The sequence below is a fragment of the Mixophyes fleayi genome, chromosome 7 (assembly GCF_038048845.1).
Source record: "Mixophyes fleayi isolate aMixFle1 chromosome 7, aMixFle1.hap1, whole genome shotgun sequence".
In the NCBI taxonomy this organism is placed as follows: Eukaryota; Metazoa; Chordata; class Amphibia; order Anura; family Limnodynastidae; genus Mixophyes; species Mixophyes fleayi.
This window is the reverse complement of record NC_134408.1, coordinates 97,219,395-97,242,553: the sequence shown is the minus strand read 5'-3', so window position 1 is coordinate 97,242,553 and position 23,159 is coordinate 97,219,395.

Below are 23,159 nucleotides of genomic sequence, written 5' to 3'. Positions count from 1 at the left end.
GTGTAGGTATGATGACATTTTTAGAAGGAAAATGAGCAGACTGCAAGCATTCCCTTAGGCTCCAAAGTTATTGATACATGGTTGAAATTAATGTGCCCAAGCAGTCAGGTTTCTACCTACTTCAGTCATAAACGATTTCATACAGCCAGGAGGACTACATCGTCCCTCCTCCAAAAAAACAAATGCTTCTCGTTCAATGCATGCAAGCATTAGAAAAATGGCTTAGGCTATACCTATATCAGGAAATGGCCTCCTTTTTGAGTAAAGACTTTTGTTTAGGTTTTAAAATCGCCGTTCAAGGCACGTTATGCCTGCCCATTCCCCATAACCTAAAATCTGCGTGTAGTTTTTCCGGTGAACGATTCAATAGACCCTCTTCAATATACAGAGACTTATCAGTCCTTCGAATCTGCGCTAGGATTAGTACAGGAGTTTGGACTCGCTACTACCCGGCTTTCCGGCTACTACCATGACACCCGGAGTCCTTTAGACTGATTGGTTTCAAATACAGTGAGGGTTTCTATGATCATTGTCTTCCTATGGGCTGTGCAATTTCTTGTTCCTACTTCAAAAGCTTTAGCTCATTCCTGCACAAGGGCATACAAGCAGGCACGTGACATCACGGGATAGCGCATTATTTAGACGACTTCCTTATAATTGGTAGAGCAGGATCACCACAGTGTAGTGACATTTTACATGCAGCCAAGTCATTTTACACAGGGCTAGGAGTACCCATCGCCTACGACAAAACAGAGGGCCGGTAGAGAGGTTGTCTTTTCTCGGGATTGAGATTGACAGCACAGCCGCGGTATGCCGACTTCCATTAGATAAAATCGAGAATATGAAGGAAGCCATAGCTGCCATTCAGAGTGCTCAGTCTACCCAGTTGCGTAAAGTACAATCCCTCCTAGGCCTATTTAACTTTGCATGTAGAACTATTCCCATGGGCTGGGTTTTCTGCAGAAAACTGCAAAGAGCCGTAGTGGGCAGATCAAGACCTCATGCATCTATTCGTTTGTCGCAAGAAATTAAGGATGAGTTGCAAATATGGATGAGGCTTTTAGATGATTTTAATGGAAAATGAATTTGGCTCACACCCCCAGTCCCTAATCAACAACTGGAATTGTTTACAGACGCATCTGGATCCCAAGGTTTGGTGCTTACTGGAACGGGAACAGGTGTGCAGCTCACTGGCCAGAATCGTGGCATCAATGTGGCATTCTCACCAATCTTTTAGTTCTGGAGCTCTTCCTAATCATAGTAGTGTTATAATTATGGGCCCCAATATTATGCAATCGACATATAGCTTTCTGGTGTGACAACATGGGTGTAGTACAATCCATTAATAAACAGAGTGCCAACTCCCCTCACACCATTGCCTTGATACATCATCTAGTTCTCCTTTGCCTAGAATATGACATATAGTTAACAGCACAACACATCCTGGGAGTTAATAACGACATTGCAGACTCTCTATCACGTTTCCAATAGTGCCAATTTAGGGCTGTAGCACCGCAGGCTAATCTTACAGTGTTCCTCTGTCCCTCTTGTGTTTGCCAGATCATCAAGCCAGCATAATAGGATTGGCGGAGCGAGACCTGGCCCCGGCAACAAGACGTGCTTATCAGGCGGCTTGGAGACAATGTTCCAATTTTCTGAATAATAGGGTCCCCCTACACTCATGTGAGACAGAAGCGATCGTAACTTTCACGTGGGAGCGATATAGCATGGGGGCGTCTAAGACAGCCATGGCAGCCACATTGGCTGGAATATCATTCATGGATCGACTACTTGGAAGGGTAGATGTAACAAAGAGCTATGTTATAGCTAAAGCCCTGAAGGGATGGGCACACGACAGACCAGTAACCGAAGACTCTAGGAGACCAGTAGACATCCTGCTGTTGTGAAAATTAATGCAGTCGGAACAAGACGTTACATGTGATAGTTATGAGTCATTGACATTTAGGACTGGCTTTGCGCTAGTGTTTAAGCAAAAAACCTCCTAATAGCACGTCATGTGATAAATCAAAATTTCCAGATACTATGTAAAATCTCCAGGTCTAAGACTGACCAAGCCAGTAGACTCATGGATACACATTTTGCCAAATACTGATGCAGATATTTATCTCCTGGCACTTGGAAGGCAGTGTCATAGTACTAGACCCCCCACTATTCTTAGTCCACGGTGACAATGCAGCCCTCACCAGATTTCAATTGCATTCAATATTTAAATGGGCATTAAAAGTGCTGGGCTTAGACCTGTCCTTATACGGCAACCATTCCTTCCATATTGGAGCAGCACGTCAGCAGCATTAGCAGGGTCATCCGGGGAAGCCATAAAGACATAAGGGCGTTGAAAATCCGCCTCGTATAAGAAATACATTAGGCCCAATGTATAATCATTATTGCTTTTGTATTTTTAGCAGTTCTCCATCACTATATATCCAGGCTATTTCTCACTCTCTCTATTTCTGGTAACCCATGGCTCCACTGCTTGTCGCTTTTACGCAAGGGCATGAAGGGATTTTACCCATTTTCCCTGGATAAAAGCCTGATTAGTGGTGTGCCTCCAGGGTTTTTTCAGGTTTTTCACCTTCACATAGGCTGCCAACTTCCCATCCCCTCCCCTCTACCCCCCCTTCTTCCACTGCCTTTGTTTGCTTGTCTGATTTTTTCTTCTGCTTGCTCTCCTCATTTTTTCATTCCACAACACTCATGACTCTGCTGAGTGCAAGGGATTGGAGGACATTCTTCGAGCAAAAAATATAGTCGTGTTTGAGCCAGCCTGACCTAGAATAATTCATTTTACAGGTTCACTGTGCAGTTCAAAATATATTTGGATTGGCGGCCATTCGTATGTCTTCTGGGCAGACAGACACAAAGAAGCCAACCACTACCAATACTTTCCGACCCTAGTTGACATTTACTGGTTAGGTAGATGTGGATTGTGCTGGCCCAATCTATTACCCTGGCTGACATGCCTTATTATCCAATTGGGCCCACCTGATATACTGGTAGTACATCTGGGGGGCAATAATCTTGGGAAAGGGAAATCCGTTGAACTGATTTATCAAATACAGCAGGGACTAACTGATATAAAAAAAAATTGCTAACCATCAACCTGGCAAGGGCCGCAATAGTCCCCCGATTAAAGTGGAGATCAGATATACCTTTAAAAACCATGAGAAAAATAGTCAAAATTATTAATCGAGACACTAAAGGGACTATCATTGCACAAGGGGACATTGTAATTGAGCACCCTGGGATATTTATGGGACAAGCAGAATGTGTTCATAGGGATGGGGTTCACTTCACGGAGGTCAGTGTAGGTCTTTTTATTCAGAACCTTTATAGAGCGATATGAATTGCCCTGTTGTAGTTGAGCTTGTGGAGGGCTGTCAGTCCCCTAAGAACATCCAGCGGTGGAAGGAACTGTAATCAGCGGCTGTGTCATAGTTGGTTGTTATTAGGGATGTGCACCGGCGACTTTTGAGGTCTCGTGTTTTGTGTTTTGGATTCGGATTTTCATTATTTTTGAGGTTCGGATTTGTCTCGCAAAACACTTGACGAAAGGTCTCGGTTCGGATTTAAGGTTTTGGATTCGGATTTTTTTTGAAAAAAACATAAAAAGTTTAAAAATCAAGTTTTTGGGCTTATTTTCACTCCTAGGCTATTATTAACCTCAATAACATTCAATAACAAGCATTTCCACTAATTTACAGTGTATTCTGAACACCTCACAATATAGTTATTAGTCCAAAACGTTGCAACAAGGTATCTTTCTGGACTGCGTAGAGGAGTGGGTCACCACAATATATATTAAAAACCCAGAACTTTTATGAATCGCAACAATAAATGTACCTGGACTGCGTAGAGGAGTGGGTCACCACAATATATATTAAAAACCCTGAACTTTTATGATTCGCACCAATAAATGTACCTGGACTGCGTAGAGGAGTGGGTCACCACAATATCTTAAAAACCCTGAACTTTTATGAATCGCACCAATAAATGTACCTGGACTGCGTAGAGGAGTGGGTCACCACAATATCTTAAAAACCCTGAACTTTTATGAATCGCACCAATAAATGTACCTGGACTGCGTAGAGGAGTGGGTCACCACAATATATATTAAAAACCCTGAACTTTTATGATTCGCACCAATAAATGTACCTGGACTGCGTAGAGGAGTGGGTCACCACAATATCTTAAAAACCCTGAACTTTTATGAATCGCACCAATAAATGTACCTGGACTGCGTAGAGGAGTGGGTCACCACAATATCTTAAAAACCCTGAACTTTTATGAATCGCACCAATAAATGTACCTGGACTGCGTAGAGGAGTGGGTCACCACAATATATATTAAAAACCCTGAACTTTTATGATTCGCACCAATAAATGTACCTGGACTGCGTAGAGGAGTGGGTCACCACAATATCTTAAAAACCCTGAACTTTTATGAATCGCACCAATAAATGTACCTGGACTGCGTAGAGGAGTGGGTCACCACAATATCTTAAAAACCCTGAACTTTTATGAATTGCACCAATAAATGTACCTGGACTGCGTAGAGGAGTGGGTCACCACAATATATATTAAAAACCCTGAACTTTTATGATTCGCACCAATAAATGTACCTGGACTGCGTAGAGGAGTGGGTCACCACAATATCTTAAAAACCCTGAACTTTTATGAATCGCACCAATAAATGTACCTGGACTGCGTAGAGGAGTGGGTCACCACAATATCTTAAAAACCCTGAACTTTTATGAATCGCACCAATAAATGTACCTGGACTGCGTAGAGGAGTGGGTCACCACAATATCTTAAAAACCCTGAACTTTTATGAATCGCACCATTAAATGTACCTGGACTGCGTAGAGGAGTGGGTCACCACAATATATTAAAAACCCTGAACTTTTATGAATCGCACCAATAAATGTACCTGGACTGCGTAGAGGAGTGGGTCACCACAATATCTTAAAAACCCTGAACTTTTATGAATCGCACCAATAAATGTACCTGGACTGCGTAGAGGAGTGGGTCACCACAATATCTTAAAAACCCTGAACTTTTATGAATCGCACCAATAAATGTACCTGGACTGCGTAGAGGAGTGGGTCACCACAATATCTTAAAAACCCTGAACTTTTATGAATCGCACCAATAAATGTACCTGGACTGCGTAGAGGAGTGGGTCACCACAATATATATTAAAAACCCAGAACTTTTATGAATCGCACCAATAAATGTACCTGGACTGCGTAGAGGAGTGGGTCACCACAATATATATTAAAAACCCTGAACTTTTATGATTCGCACCAATAATTGTACCTGGACTGCGTAGAGGAGTGGGTCACCACAATATATATTAAAAACCCTGAACTTTTATGATTCGCACCAATAAATGTACCTGGACTGCGTAGAGGAGTGGGTCACCACAATATCTTAAAAACCCTGAACTTTTATGAATCGCACCAATAAATGTACCTGGACTGCGTAGAGGAGTGGGTCACCACAATATATATTAAAAACCCTGAACTTTTATGATTCGCACCAATAATTGTACCTGGACTGCGTAGAGGAGTGGGTCACCACAATATATATTAAAAACCCTGAACTTTTATGATTCGCACCAATAAATGTACCTGGACTGCGTAGAGGAGTGGGTCACCACAATATCTTAAAAACCCTGAACTTTTATGAATCGTACCAATAAATGTACCTGGACTGCGTAGAGGAGTGGGTCACCACAATATATATTAAAAACCCAGAACTTTTATGAATCGCACCAATAAATGTACCTGGACTGCGTAGAGGAGTGGGTCACCACAATATATATTAAAAACCCTGAACTTTTATGATTCGCACCAATAATTGTACCTGGACTGCGTAGAGGAGTGGGTCACCACAATATATATTAAAAACCCTGAACTTTTATGAATCGCACCAATAAATGTACCTGGACTGCGTAGAGGAGTGGGTCACCACAATATATAGTAAAAACCCTGAACTTTTATGATTCGCACCAATAATTGTACCTGGACTGCGTAGAGAAGTGGGTCACCACAATATATATTAAAAACCCTGAACTTTTATGATTCGCACCAATAAATGTACCTGGACTGCGTAGAGGAGTGGGTCACCACAATATCTTAAAAACCCTGAACTTTTATGAATCGCACCAATAAATGTACCTGGACTGCGTAGAGGAGTGGGTCACCACAATATCTTAAAAACCCTGAACTTTTATGAATCGCACCAATAAATGTACCTGGACTGCGTAGAGGAGTGGGCACTGGGCACCACAATAAAATATATAAAAAACCTTCAACAGATCTGCATTACACTACACATACGGCTGCTCCTCCATCCTCTCCATCATATACATGTTGGAGTTTTAGCGTGTGACAACCTCTTGTTTTTGATAATGTCAGTGCATTTTGAATATTTTTCAATTTGCCCCACACCACTGAATGTACTTTATCTATGATACGCATCTATCTATCTTGACTGCGTAGTGTGGTGGCCCCGGTATACAATTTGGTACCGAGGCCACAATATAATTAAAAAACCCTCCACGTGTCAGAATTCCACCAAACAAGTATCTGGACTGCATAGTGGGGTGGCCCCGGTACCCAATTTGATACCGGGGCCACAATACCTCCTCCAAACATGGTACAGACAATTCGTCATTGAGATCCCAGACAGACAGGGTCAAAGTGTTATTGTTTGACTTTGTAAACCCAAAAAACTGTCCCTGTTGCACATAGTCGTGCAATGAAGACTGACTTTTTCATTTAAAGGCACGATCTTTCAAGTGTAGTGTTTGTAAGTCTAAGTCATATTATACTTTTGGTAAAATTGGTTTATTTTGTTCCTCTTTATGGTAATTAGTAATAGAATTAAAGTATGAAATAGAATTAAAGTATGAAATAGAATTAAAGTATGAAATAGAATTAAAGTATGAAATAGAGTGGTATAGAGTTGTAGTGTGGTATAGATAGAGTGGTCCACACAATATAATAATAATAAAACCCTCAACTGGTCTGAATTCCACCAAACAAGTATCTGGACTGCGTAGTGTGGTGGCCCCGGTACACAATTTGGTACCGAGGCCACAATATAATTTAAAAATTGGGCATCAACTGTCACCGTTGTTTAATATCTGATACACCTAAATATGGACTGCACAGTGGAGTGGCCCCGGTAGTAAATTTGGTGCCGGGGCCACAATACCTCCTCCAACTTCCAAGTGTAGTGTTTATAAAGACAGACAGCGTCGAAGTGTTATTAGTTGACTTTCTTAACCCTAAAATTGTCCCTGTTGCAAATATTCGTGCAATGGACAGTTACTTTTTTATTGAAAGACTCAAGCTTTCAAGTGTAGTGTTTATAAAATATAAACAACAATACAGTAGTTTTAGAGCACGTCAATACCTCTTGTTTTAAATTATGACACGGCATTTTACTTTTGGTTTAATTTCTTGTATTTTTTTAAATTTGGTTTTACTTTTTGAACATGGCAAACGACTGTTGATTGGTCATATAATGCAAAAAAAAAAGGTCCAAGATGGAATTGTCCTTGGGCCCTCACACCCACCCTTATGTTGTTTAAATAGGACATGCACACTTTAACAAACCAATCATTTCAGCGACAGGGCCTACCAAACAACTTTGGCTGAAATGATTGGTTTGTTTGGGCCCCCACACCAAAAAAGCTATTCATCTCTCCCTGTACAGACTAAACAGGCTCTACTGAGGCAAGATGTCGTCCTCATCCTCAACCTCTGATTCCTCTCCCCCTACAGTGTGTACTTCCTCCTCATCACACATTATCAATTCGTCCCCGCTGGACTCCACAACCACAGGTCCCTCTGTAGTATCTGGAGGGCAGTGCTGTACTTCATTGAGGAATTGATTATTCATTTTTATAAACATCATTTTTTCAACGTTATGAGGAAGCAACCTCCTTCGCCGCTCACTGACCAGGTTCCCCGCTGCACTAAAAACTCTTTCCGAGTACACACTGGAGGGGGGACAACTCAGGTAAAATAGAGCCAGTTTGTACAGGGGCTTCCAACCTGCCTTTTTTTCCTGCCAGTAACAATATGGACTGTCTGACATGTCTACTTGGATGGTGTCAGCAAAGTAATCATCCACAATTTTTTCTATTGTGACAGCATCCAATGCAGCGAGAGTAGACATGTCTGCAATGGTTGGCAGGTCCTTCAGTCCGGACCAGATGTTATCAGCATCCCCGCCAGTGCCTCTTTTGGGAAAACTGAGCTTTTTCCTCGCAGCCATAGATGTGGAAGAAAATGAGGGTGGAGCTGTTGGCATATCACGGTCCTCTTCAGAGGACAATCTCCTGACCAGCAGGTCTTTGCACCGCTGTAGACTTGTGTCCGCCGGAAACAGAGACACAACATACGCTTTAAACCGAGGATCGAGCACGGTGGCCAGAATGTATTCCTCTGACTTTAAAAGAGTGACCACCCTCGGATCCTGGCAAAGCGTACGAAGGGCTACATCCACAAGAGCTACATGCTTGGTGTAATCGCAATGGCTTACCAGCTCCTCCCTCACTTTCTCCAGCTGCTTCTGCAACAGCCTGATCAGGGGAATGACCTGACTCAAGCTGGCAGTGTCGGAACTGACTTCTCGTGTGGCAAGTTCAAATGGCTGCAGAACCTTGCACAACACGGAAATCAGTCTCCACTGCGCTTGACTGAGGCGCATCCCCACTCCTTTGCCTATGTCGTAGGTGGCTGTGTAGGCCTGAATGGCCTTTTGCTGCTCCTCCATCCTCTGCAGCATATAGAGGGTGGAGTTCCAGCGCGTCACAACCTCTTGTTTGAGGTGATGGCAGGGCAGGTTCATGCTTTTTTGATGTGCCTCTAGTCTGCGGTAGGCACTGGCTGAATGCCGAAAGTGTCCAGCAATTTTGCGCGCCACCGCAAGCATCTCCTGCACACCCCTGTCACTCTTGAGGTAATGCTGCACCACCAAATTAATGGTGTGGGCAAAACATGGGACGTGCTGGAAATTGCCCATATTTAATGCCCGCACAATGTTACTGGCATTGTCTGACACCACAAATCCCCATGAGAGTCTAAGTGGGGTAAGCCACTGGGAGATAATTTCCCTCATTTTCTCTAATATGTTGTCAGCGTTGTGCCTCTTATTAAAGCCTGTAATGCACAATGTTGCCTGCCTTTGCATGAGCAGCCATTTTGTAGATGCTGCTACTGATGCAGCTGTTGCTGTTGCTGCGGAAGGGGATGCATCTACCCAGTGGGCTGTCACAGTCATATAGTCCTTCGTTTGCCCAGAACCACTTGTCCACATGTCCGTGGTTAAGTGGACAGTGGGTACAACCGCATTTTTAAGAGCACTGAGGACACTTGATCGTACTTCTCTGTACATTTTTGGTATCGCCTGCCTAGTGAAGTGGAATCTCGAGGGGATTTGGTACCGGGGACACAATACCTCCATCAACCCTCTAAATCCCACTCCACTGATGGCGGACACCGGGCGCACGTTTAACACCAACATTGCAGTTACAGCCGCAGTTATACGCTTTGCAATAGGGTGACTACTATCGTATTTTGTGGTCATGGCAAACGACTGTTGGACGGTCAATTGTTTTGTGAAAGACTTAGCGGTCTTACGACTTCCCCTCTGGGAAGATGACCGACTAACAGCAGCAACAGCAGCAGTGGCAGTAGTAGGCGTACCGCTGCAGGATTCCTCGGATGAATCCCGTATTGAGGAGGACTCAGTCTGGCTGCTGACTTGGGCTGCAGGACTGAATCTGATGGAGATTGTGGAGGAAGTTGACGAGGAGGGTGTTGCTGGTGTGTATCCAACTGGACCACGGGATTTAGGTGTCCCTGTACCGATGAGGGTCCTAGCCCCAGTTCCTGAACTAACCACTGAACTATGAAGGTTATTCAGGTGACGTATAAGGGAGGATGTTCCTAGGTGGGCAAGATCCTTACCCCTGCTTATTTGAGCTTTACATAAGCTACATATGGCCATACATTGGTTGTCTGGATTTGGATAAAAATAACTCCAGACCGAAGAGGTGCATTTTTTGGTCTTCTGACCAGGCATGACGATGGGCTTTTTCATCCCATGGACATCAGCTGTTTCCCCCACTGGTGCCTCATTTACAATAACCACATCACCATCCTCATCATCAAGTTCCTCCACAGCGCCAGCTACATCATCAATAGCCTCCTCCCGAGCCACCTCTTCCCGTACAGTGATGGGAAGGTCAGGCTTGACAACCACCAACACCCTTGGACTCGCCTTGGGGATTTGTGATAATTTCTCTTTAGAAGGCAGAGTTGTTTGCTGTTTTGTTGCTGACAGCATAACTCTCTTCAATTTTTTGTAGGGGGGGGAGGAGGAGGAGGGCTAAGATCCGTGGGTGAAGCTGAACCACTAGTCATGAACACGGGCCAGGGCCTAAGCCGTTCCTTGCCACTCCGTGTCGTAAATGGCATATTGGCAACTTTACGTTTCTCCTCAGATGATTTAAAGTTTCTCTTTTTGCTACTTTTTCTTAACTTGGGCTTTTTGGATTTTACATGCCCGGTACTACGAGATTGGGCATCGGGCTTGGAAGACGACGTTGATGGCATTTCATCGTCTATGTCATGACTAGTGGCAGCAGCTTCAGCATTAGGAGGAAGTGGGTCTTGATCTTTCCCTACTTTATCCTCCAAATTTTTGGTCTCCATTATATGTAGCACAAGATACTGCAGAATGTGTGAACCTGGTAATATTGCAGTACCAATGGACTTATACTGCTGGATTGGTTTTGCAAATTTGGTTATAATTATTATATATTTTTTTTTTTTTTTAAATTTTTTTTTTTTTTTTACTTTTTTTTTATTTTTTAAAAACTTGGGAATAATGGGGAAATAACTATGCCCTTAGAAGCACAGAGCACAGGACACAGCACCACTGGACTGAACAGGACACGGCACAGGACCCAGCAGCACTACGGAACTCAGCAGGACAGAGCACAGGACACAGCACCACTGGACTGATACTGCAGAATGTGTAAACTTTGTAATATTGCAGTACCACTGGACTTTTACTGCTGAATGTGTGAACTTGGTAATATTGCAGTACCAATGGGCTTATACTGCAGGATTGGTTGTGCAAATTTTGTGGTAATTAAAAAAAATTAAAGTAGTTTTTGGTATTTTTTAAAAAAACTTTTTTTTATTTTTTTAAACACAGGGGAATATTGGGCAAATAACTATGCCCTTAGAAGCACAGAGCACAGGACACAGCACCACTGGACTGAACAGGACACAGCACAGGACCCAGCAGCACCACTGACCTCAGAAGGACAGAGCACAGCACACAGCACCACTGGACTGATACTGCAGAACACAGCACAGCACAGCACAGCACAGAACTAAACAGCACAGAACTAAACAGCACAGAACTAAACAGCACAGAGGACCACCTAACACACCCTCCCTCTACCCTGATCAATGCCCGAGTGAAGATGGCGGCGACTAGCGGGGAATTTATAGGATCCGAGTATCGCGAGATCCGACAACGGGATTATGAGTCAGAGCCTCAGTTTCACTTTTGAATTTGGCGCCAATACCCGGATCTGTCTCGGATCCGACTCGGATCCGCAACGTTCGGGTGGGCTCGGATTTCATAAATTCGAGTGCGCTCATCCCTAGTTGTTATCACTGCTCCCTTCCAGGAACACGACTCTTGATCCTTTATAGGGAGGCTTGCTATAAGACTTGCCACTGTGAGTCTAAAGGGTGGGTAGGCACCTGGCGCCAGATTTAACATCGACCAGACAGTTAAGGATGTGTTCCATATTAAGTGGAGTTAGGCCGTTGGCCATCAACACTTGGTTCAGACTCCAATTGGTTTAGCAGTCCCGCAGTGCGCTTTCTTCGCCACATTATAATATTTATAAACTGTGACCTTATTTGCCACTTATGCAAGTCTCCATGTATTTATTGTTAATTATGTTAAGTTAAGTTAAGCTAAGCTATTTTTATTATTCTTTCAATACTTTCCTGTACTTTTCATATTATTACTCTTACACCAACTACATCACAGATCAGAATGAATTAGCTATCATTTACCCACCTACAATTATAGAGTTAATTTATGTGAAACATATATTTCTAAACACAGGGCCTGATTCATCAAGGAACGTAAAATGAACATATTGGGCCTGATTCATTAAGGAAAGGAAAGCAACAAAAGGAGTAACTTTGTACCATGGCAAAACAATGCTCGATTGAAGGGGGAGTTAAATTTAAAATGTGGGGACAGGTTTATAGTTGGGGTAGGGCATGTACCAGATCAACTTTATATTTCAGTGTAAAAATAAAGCTATCAAGTATTTGTGTCCTATATGAAAAAGCAGCCAGTATTTTTCTTACCTGGTTTGTCCAGGAGCAAATTTACTCCTTTTTTCTGCTTTACTTTCCTTAATGAATCAGGCCCATTGTAAATATAAATTGGGTATACACATGTCAGTATTCAATTACAAGCAGATCTGAAAAAACATCTCTTTTTGAATACTGGTCTACGTACGCTTTGCCTATATGGACTTGCCATATTGAGATACACCAACGCACTGCTGGATGCTGATACGTTCGTATGAATCGTATCGTATGAAAGAAAAAAATTCCAATGCAATCACTGGGGTTCCAAAGCACAAGAGTTGTATTCACAAAATAGATTACAGAGCAAAATAGTGCATGCTTACACACGTTGTATGAAAAGTAATATTAGTTGTACCTAGCATTCGCAATGTGTGAACGCTCCATAAATACTACCACAAACTTTCTCATGCGATTGCGAACAGAATAAGAACAAATTCGATGAAATTACCAAATTGAAAACATTTATTACCTTCTTTACCCCATTATATCTTATATTAACTGAAATAAATAGATTAAACTTATTAACATGTTGCTAAGATAATGATTCACTTGTGTATTGATCGCATAGGTTCCAATATTTGTGTACAGAAATTATTGATTACCACCTTCATCCAGTTATCTAACTTCAACAATATATACAATACATATGTTCAATATAAAGAATGCACAGAAAAAAAGTAATTATTGTTACCTGTTAATATTAAAATCATTAATGAAAAATCATTAAAAATAAAAATCATGTTTTTTTCTCTACAAAATAAATTTATCAGGATGATATGAATGTCTACTGTACATAAAATAATTTTTTTACAGTTTTTCCTGATTGCAAACACAGGTTTCAGCATGCAAATGTGACCGCCATTTATACCTGACCTGTAGCTGGTCAAGTGTTACAACTGAAAAACATGTACCTTGGAGACATCCAAAGCTGCTGTATTCATCTTGAACTTGGTATACCCTTACTGTACATACCCCTTCCTCTTCCAGTCCCGTCCGTGAAATTGTAGGCTGTCGAAAGTGTCATTTGCATGGGAATATGAATTGCCTACTTTGACATATGTATCGGTTTTGCACATGCGCAGTGTGAAAATGGAAAATACAGCACATATTGGCATTTATGTTCCTTAATGAATCAGGCCCATAGTGTGGAATAGCCATTCACATCTTTGCAAAATAACCTTTAACATCGTGAATGTAGAAGCCTTGAATTTCAACCTCAAACTTGCTCATCTTTATTATGCACCTTCTAAGAGCGCATGATTTTGGAATGTGTATTTTTTTAATAGAGATGCTCACTGACCCCCGTGTTTTGGTTTTGGTTTTGGATCTGGATTACCTTCGGGTTTTGGCTTTGGTTTTGCCAAAACCGCCCTTGTATGTTTTGGTTTTGGTTTTGTGTTGCTATTTTTACAAAATTCCATTTTTAGGGCTAAAATAACATAATGTAGGTATTATTTTGTATCTACATTATTATTAACCTCACTAAAACTAATTTCCAATCATTTCCATTCTATTTTGACCACCTCACATTAAACTCTCACCTTTTTTAGAGAGGTTTTTTTTCTTTAAAAGGGTACAAGCTTTTTATTTACATTTTTGTTTCCCTGACTTAAAACTACTATGTACTTGAACATAGGCTTTAGCACATGAGGTAGAGGGATTAGTATCATCATGACTGAGACTGGAGAGTGACAACAACAATGTCACCCCTCCTGTTTCTGTATGAGCTATGGTACAATACATTGTCACTGGAGACTTTGAAGAACACTGACACCCCTATTATTACAATTTCTGTTTCAGCACGGAACCCTGCCACCTCTCCTGTTTCTGAGTGAGCTATGGTACAATAAAACATAACTGCAGATTTAGACCAAGCCAGCCAGCCCTATAATTTTTATTTCAGCAATTACAATTAGCAATGGAGCTCTTCCCTTTGTGTGTAACCTTTACAATGCAGTAGAATTTGTCTGCAAATTCAGAAGACAAGCATGCTTGTCTTCCTATTCATCAATGACTCTTAGCAATGAAGCTCTTGTCTTTGGTTGTATATTAGACCCTACACTTAGTAGTTCAAATTAAGAAAAAAAAGCCTGCAAGGACTTGTAGATTACTATTTCAGCAATGACCAAATGACCAAAGCAGCTATTCTATAAGGGTGTGTATTAGACCCTACACTTTGTAGTGCAAATTCAGAAAAAAAAGAGTACAATGACAGGTATATTAGGATTTTAGCAATGACCAAATGACCAAAGCAAATCTTCAATTTGGGTGTATATTAGACCCTACACTTAGTAGTGCAAATTCAGAAAAAAAGCCTGCAAGAACTTGTATATTTATAATTTGTATTTCAGCAATGACAAATTCAGCAATGGAGCTTTCTCTAGCACTGCTACCACCCTCCTCTTTCTCTTCTATCACTTTGCCTGCCAAACTGCTCTATACTCTGTTCTACCCCTTCTCTGTCCTTCTCTCAAATGACGCTAGATCACCGTGGAGGTACATATAGATTCCAAAACTCGCGAGATCCGAGAACAGACAACGTCAGATTGACGTTTTGCCTCGTTTTGGAATCCGAATAGACGCGAGAGTACCGAACCAACATTGTTGTTGTCACCCTAAAGTTCGGGTGGGTTCAGATTTTCACAAAACCAAGCCCAATCATCTCTAATATTTAAGCGCGTTTAGACTATAGTAATAAAAACAATAGTTTGTATGATAGTGACTCATAATTAATTTAAAATATAACAAAGTTTGATGAGCAGTATCTTAGGAGAAAAATGTAAAAGTTGTAATTTGAAATTATGTTTTTACTCTTTTCACCATGTGCTATTCCATTGGGAGCGGTAATAACTAAAATATGTGACTTTCTGTTGACCAGTTATGTTTGAATGTAAATTACATATGTTTGTTTCAATACAATAAATATTGTGATGTGCCGTTTCTCTCTCCCCATATTAGGGCTGCTAGTATAGCAGTTTAATAAGGTACACTTTTAAATTGCACAGGTTTTATAGCTGCTTGTAGTCAGATTAAATACAGTCTTTGTTATGCATACATTTCTTCTTGTTACTGAATTACATACTTTAGGTTGTTTGTTGGAAAGAATTAGGAAGGGTTGTCAACTAAAGCTTTAAACAAGTGACATGTTTGACTGAGCTGAGTGTGTTGTATGTGTTAGTGGTATGTGGAGCAGGAGATGTGTTTAATTGATTGCTGAAAGCAGCATAAACATTGTATGGAATAGGGATCATTGATCCTTGTAGAATACACATGCGTGTTTATTCAACAAATGGTGAAGAGGAAAAATGCTGGTGTAAATGCAGACAAAAGACTCATTCACCACTTTTTTTTATTTATCAAAGGGTTAGTACTAGATAGATCATAGATACTGCAGGCAGCTGAAACACAAAATGTCCACCAGTGATGTTAGTACACTTTGTGGTATAATGCACACTGGAATTTGTAATATCACTAGCAATCCTCTCTCACCCTCAAAATCTTTAGGGCTCTCTGTGACTTTTCCTAGACAGGTTCTCAGAGTCAGTTTCCTAGTGAAAATGCTAATCTCTGTGGCAACTTTTTCTAATATAAGCCAGTGTACATTTACTGTTCCTGCTCAAATAATGTCACTTACTCTTAGTAGCTTCACAGCAATCTCTGTCTCCAGCTCTTGTTAGCTCTCATTCGTTTTCTCTGCCATGTAGTTGAGAGTTTTTCATCTACTTGCTGGCTTCCTCTCAGTACAGTTCTTTTCAATTGTTAACAGGAGGTAACTCTGCCACGCTTTGGTGTATGCGCCTTGATTCTCCCCTTTGTTTATTTGCACCTATGACTCCCCTTTTATGAGTGTGCATCTCTGCCCTCCATTTTGTGTGTGTACTTCTGTCCCTCACTCCCTTTGTGTGTTGCTCTCCCCATTCTCTGTGTGTGTGCATCTGTCCCCACTTTGTGTTTGCACATCTTACCCTCCCTGTATCTCTGCTTCTTTCTGCCCATGCCCACCAATTGTTTGTGTGCCTCTGTCTCCACATTATCTGTGCTTGTCCCATTCTTTCTTCCCCTCTCCTCTTTTTTATTTACTTCTTTGTGTACATGCTTCCTTGTGTGTGTGTGTGTGTGTGTGTGTGTGTGTGTGTGTCTTCCTTTGTCCCCTCATGTCATCTTTTCCCCTCCCTTTTCTGCTAGAGCTTACAATGTGGTAACTAGGACTAGTGCTACTGGCTGCCGATCAAAAGTGACGCGGGTGAACATAGGCACAACAGTGTACAAAAGCCCCATAATGAAAACTAAAGATGTTAGGTAAGCACATTTTTCTGATTTTAAGAATTTTTGCAGAGTGTCTCAAAAACTTTGCATTAAGGGTCTTGTTCATCAACCCCACTAGTACTCATGAAAATGGGATTTGGAGATACTGCTGGTTCATCATTGAAGATTTTGCATACACTAAGAGCATGATTTATTAAAGGTAAAAAGAATGTTAATAAATCAATAAGGCTTTTTCTTGCTTCAATGGGTTATGGTGGTAACTGCTAGCAGGCAGAAAGATTGCCTTTGCTTGGGAAAACCTCTTTAAGTATTGAGGCAATATTTAGCCCACCACAATACTTGTTCTGTTATCTTCATCTCAGGCATTGGCCCCACTTACCACCATTATGGCTAGGGCAAATAGTGTGCTAACCCTGCCTATTTTTTATTGGCCCCACCAACAGATGTTTTGGTCCCACTTACATGAGGCCATTTTCAATATGTTTTCCAGAAATTTTTTTAAGTTCCCAATCTGTCCCCTTAATAGATTCTAATACATATCCATCAAGTAGCACAAGTTTAAAACCTTAAATGCCCTTTGCAGTTAGGTACTCTCTGCTTCTGCCATTGGAATCAATCAGGCCACTCCCCTGATTTGCTCAGATCATCACCTGATCATATACCAAGCCTAATTTGGATGAGCTCATGACCCTTTTCCGGAAGGTTGCTCCCTTTTTGTTTGACGGTGTGACAGGTGGGCAGGGCCTGATCAACCACTAGGCTGACCAGGCTGCAGCCTGGGTCCCGGGGGGCACAGCGCTGCGGATATTTATTTATTTTTTTCATTCTTTTTTTTTTTTCCTTCATTCATTTTTTTTCCGGGGTGAGGGAGGTCGCCGCGGGGAATCGCCGCGCGCAGGGGGGGGGGGTCGCCGCGGGGGTTGGAGGGCTCGACGATCAAAAGCATTGGTGGTCAGTGGTTAGCAACACACAGCCAATCACCAGGCTGCCTGTTGCTGTGTGCAGCAGACAGGAAGCAGGACGTCTTCACTTCCTATCTGCTGATCTGAGGAGAGGAACGACGCTGGCACAACCACAGGTAAGTGAAGGGGGGAACTGCCCTGCATATCTAAAGGAAGGGGGGGGGACTGCCCTGCATATCTATAGGGAGGGGGGGAACTGCCCTGCATATCTATAGGGAGGGGGGGAACTGCCCTGCATATCTATAGGGAGGGGGGGAACTGCCCTGCATATCTATAGGGAGGGGGGGAACTGCCCTGCATATCTATAGGGAGGGGGGGAACTGCCCTGCATATCTATAGGGAGGGGGGAACTGCCCTGCATATCTATAGGGAGGGGGGGAACTGCCCTGCATATCTATAGGGAGGGGGGGGGAACTGCCCTGCATATCTATAGGGAGGGGGGGAACTGTCCTGCATATCTATAGGAAGGGGGGAGGGGCTGCCCTGCATATCTATAGGGAGGGGGGGGACTGCCCTGCATATCTATAGGGAGGGGGGGCTGCCCTGCATATCTATAGGGAGGGGGGGACTGCCCTGCATATCTATAGTGAGGGGGGGAACTGCCCTGCATATCTATAGGGAGGGGGGGGAACTGCCCTGCACATCTATAGGGAGGGGGGAACTGCCCTGCATATCTATAGGGAGGGGGGGAACTGCCCTGCATATCTATAGGGAGGGGGGGAACTGCCCTGCATATCTATAGGGAGGGGGGAACTGCCCTGCATATCTATAGGGAGGGGGGGACTGCCCTGCATATCTATAGGGAGGGGGGGGAACTGCCCTGCACATCTATAGGGAGGGGGGAACTGCCCTGCATATCTATAGGGAGGGGGGGAACTGCCCTGCATATCTATAGGGAGGGGGGGAACTGCCCTGCATATCTATAGGGAGGATGGGAACTGCCCTGCATATCTATAGGGAGGGGGGGAACTGCCCTGCGTATCTATAGGGAGGGGGGGAACTGCCCTGCATATCTATAGGGGGGGAACTGCCCTGCATATCTATAGGGAGGGGGGGGACTGCCCTGCATATCTATAGGGAGGGGGGGGGAACTGCACTGCATATCTATAGGGAGGGGGGGACTGCCCTGCATATCTATAGGGAGGGTGGGAACTGCCCTGCATATCTATAGGGAGGGGGGGAACTGCCCTGCATATCTATAGGGAGGGGGGGAACTGCCCTGCATATCTATAGGGGGGGAACTGCCCTGCATATCTATAGGGAGGGGGGGGACTGCCCTGCATATCTATAGGGAGGGGGGGGGAACTGCACTGCATATCTATAGGGAGGGGGGGACTGCCCTGCATATATATAGGGAGGGGGAGAACTGCCCTGCATATCTATAGGGAGGGGGAGAACTGCCCTGCATATCTATAGGGAGGGGAAACTGCCCTGCATATCTATAGGAAGGGGGGGGGACTACCCTGCATATGTATATGGAGGGGGGGGAACTACCCTGCATATCTATAGGGAGGGGGGGAACTACACTGCATATCTATAGGGAGGGGGGGGGAACTAACCTGCATATCTATAGGGAGGGGGGGGGACTACCCTGCATATCTATAGGGAGGGAGAGGGGGGACTGTCATGCATATGTATAGGGAGGGAGAGGGGGACTGTCATACAAATCCATAGGGTGAGAGGGGGGGGGGCTGCCATGAAAATCTATAGGGAGGGAGAGAGGTTGATATGTATGAAGGGGCAGAGGAGGGGGGCTGATATATGTGACTGGGGGAGTTTTGATGTGACGGGGGGATAGCTACAGAGTGGAGGTAAGGAAAATAGCTGCAAGGGGGATGGATGCAGGGTGGGAGGTAAAGAAAATGGCTGCAGCAGGGGTTAAGGAAAATGGCTGTGGGGGGGGGTTGTGGTTAAGGAAAATAGCTGCAGGGGGTATTTAAAAAATAGAGCAGCTTTGGGGGGCAGAATCTCATGATTGTGTGGTGGTCACATGGGTGGTCTCAGCAATCACTAGAATACTAAATATTAGTGAGATGGGGCTGGTAGAGGTTTGTATTTGATTGACAACAAATATTCAGATATTGCTTATATATGCCTGTCCAATGGGGTACTTTTAGCTGGCCATAATGGAGTGTTTTGTTTTAACTAAAGGGCATAATCATTCAGGGTTTGCATTTTAATACATTTTTGCATTTTCAAAACAGGACGCCAACTTTCCAGAAGCCAGCGAGAGTATAACAAAGTTGCAAGAGAGAAGAGCAAGAACAGGTAAGAGACAATGGCACAATCTGTCTAAATTTGAATGCTGGAGAATACACCTGAACATTCATATTCAGGAGTGTTCCTATACACCTATATATTCTGAGGAGGGGGGGGGGGGCGCTGCGGCCGTATTAGCCTAGGGCGGCCAGATCCCTTAATCAGGCCCTGCAGGTGGGTTGCATGTATTCCCATGGATTACAAAATGGATGCTCCTCTATTTCCTGGCCAAGCACCACCTTACATGGGAAACAAGTCTGGGCTGTTTAAAACCCGTTCTATATCATTAAATCATGGAAGGTTTAAAAACAGAGAGGCTCTCTTCATCAAAAAAGATTTAGATAATCAAAGACTGGTTTAAGCCTTTATTGTTTACCCTGAAACTGTGACAGACTTCTGTGTTCCAACACCAGGAGGGACACCATGAGGGGATGCTTTCTCTTCCTTCCCAGCTTCATTGCCTTTTTCTTTTGCTGACAATTAATATCTGCTATGACCTGGGAATAACCTTGTAGGGTAGAAATCATTCCCCTTGGGAATATTACATTGCTTAAAAGTCCTTGCAGGGGGACCTGAGGTTTTTCTAGATTCCGCTGTTCCTGTTGTTACAGTGTCATTTCTACCAGCTCAATTGTGGTGCTTGCCTGCACTTAAGCATCTCAAACACTTCTTCTGAGAACCATCTTGCTTAGAGGTAACCCTGCTCCATCGGAAACTCTGCTTGTGGATTTGTTCACCTGGTGTGCTTAGCAGAGTAGGGTAACTGGAGTTCAAATGCCTACCAACTTGTTAGAGAGCTTTTGTTGAGCATCTGGGATGGCATGATCAAAAAGAGCACTAAACAACTTAGCCGGGTATTAACATCGCTGTCTTAAAGCCCAACTGCTTGGCCGGAGAATAGAAAAAACAGCTTAGCTAGAAATAAGAGCTTTGTTACTGTGGCAACAACATCAGGATCACTGGATCTCGGTACCAGCTTGGGCGTACAACATTTTCAACTTGGAGATAGGACCCAACAGCCTGGTCCGACACTCCGTCCGTGCTGGTGTATTCTTTTTGGATTTCTATAGAAACTGCATCGGGGCCATTAGCGAAACAACAGCTTGACCAAGAACTGTCTTTATACAGCTTTGCCCTATTAAATAATAGACTGTTTTGAGAATTGCGGTTTGCAGTTGAGGGATATAAGATACTACGGTGCTGTTGTGGATTGTTTTAAATGTGTGTTATTTTTAAATATTTATCTACTATAGTTGCTGTTGATTACAGTTGTTTCTGTCATACATAATAAAAATACAGTTGTATTCTCTCTCACTCTATTGCCTGTGTGATCTCGATTTACTAGATACCAGGGCTACCATTTGGGCTTCTGCCCTAACGTTCTTAGTATACTGACAGGCAGATATCAGGACTGTTGACAGCTTTTGGAACCCAGCAGAATCTGCAAAGCCTTTGCTTCTAGATTAATTGATCTGATAGAAGGAAGAAATAAATGAAAAGATATTAGGGATAACTTATGCAAAAAGTGTGCATCTGGAATATTTGTTTTTGTGTCCAAGTGCATTCTTCTCTGCTTAAAGGTGTATGTCCTCTTTTCAATGCATCCAACATCCAACCTACTAACACTTTGGATCAGTTATTTGAATTTGGCACCTTGGCTAGCCAATCGCGGCTCTCTGCATCACTAACCACTAAACCCAGTGTGGTCTGCAACCATTGTAGCAGGCACAGGAAACTTCAGAAAGACGCCAAAGCGTGAAGAGAAAGGACCTTCTTCAGTCAACATGAGTGGTCCAACAGTGCACACTGAAGTAGGCAGAGCCTTTTCAATCAAGTGAAGCATTGAATAGTAGAAGACCAGTTGTAAGGAAGAAGAGCAAGCAATGTGAGAAGATCCGGTCCATGCACAGAGAAGCCATTTATGGTTTACATACTTTTTATATTGCCCACTGACAAACCTGTCAAGTGCAAGGCCTGTGGGTATATTTTTGGGCACTAGGTCTGTGAAGCAGTTTGTTGAGCACAAAGCTCTTAGGGTCCCTTTGGATATATTTTATTTCTATTGGGCACAGTTGTTCAAGCTTGAAGCTTGTGCTGTGAATTACTAGGCTTAGAACCTAGTTTGAGCAAATAGTTCAGGCTTAAGAGTTCGAGACCATCTAGCAAAATACACTAGGCCTGTTTAAATAAATCAGGCCCTAAGCCTGCCAGCAGATAGGAGTCTAGAAACTTTTCATTTACAGACCACGCCAAGTCTTCTCCTGGCATTTTTGGACCGCCCAAGCCCCCATGTGGCTGTTTTGTTGTAGAATTTTCATTCAGTATCCCGTGTCCAGTGTTTCTGCACCCTAACCAGGCCCCCATTGCAGGTAGGGCAAGTTTGGTTCTAATTCTATAGTTTGAAGTCTATGTATTGTCTTTTTATTTTTGTTTGCTGTATGCTGCTTTTCTCCCCTATTTATTCCATTGTGTATTACAGTGAGTAGGGTTTGGTCCGGGACAATGCACTACAGTTAGTCTGCTGCAGCGTTACACATAGACCTGGTTCAGTTATTAGAGTCTTGTTGTTGTAACTATAATAGACTGGGTGGCTTGAATACATTAACCAGAGATTAGGACCAGTCAGCAGTGTTGGGAGGGATTTAGAAGAAGTGTACACGGCAATCAAGGAAATAGACAGTTCAAGGTTAGTGGTCTCTGTCTTGTTTGTCCATGTGTGTTTTATGCTTGTTCCTTGCAGGGCGTTGCTGATCGGCACCTAATGATAAGTGTACCCGAGTATAGCCAGACGGAGAGGAATCCCTACAAGGACAATTGGTACAGGACTTCAAGGATAGCTGATACACCCCCATGTGGAATACTTTTGCAGATATCCCAGTGTCTGCATCATGATCAAGTAAGACCTGTGTGTGTTGTTTTTTCCTCCCCCAGACTAGTTACACACTCATGGACTTCATCTACACTAAGCAAGTAACGCCTTAGGTCTGCCCAACTCCTCAAATTGTGTATATTTTGAACCCCCAAGACATCAAATAAATGTGCTTCCCAGAAATTTTGCTCCTCAAGCCAGACATAAACTATTTCTTATAGGCTTATTGCTTTAAATCATTTTAAACATGTAAAAAAAAATTACTTAGCAACAATTTTTTTTTTTCATTTTTTATTCTACAATTGGAACTTAATGCTGGAAATTTTTTCATGCTATCATATTGGCTAAAGTA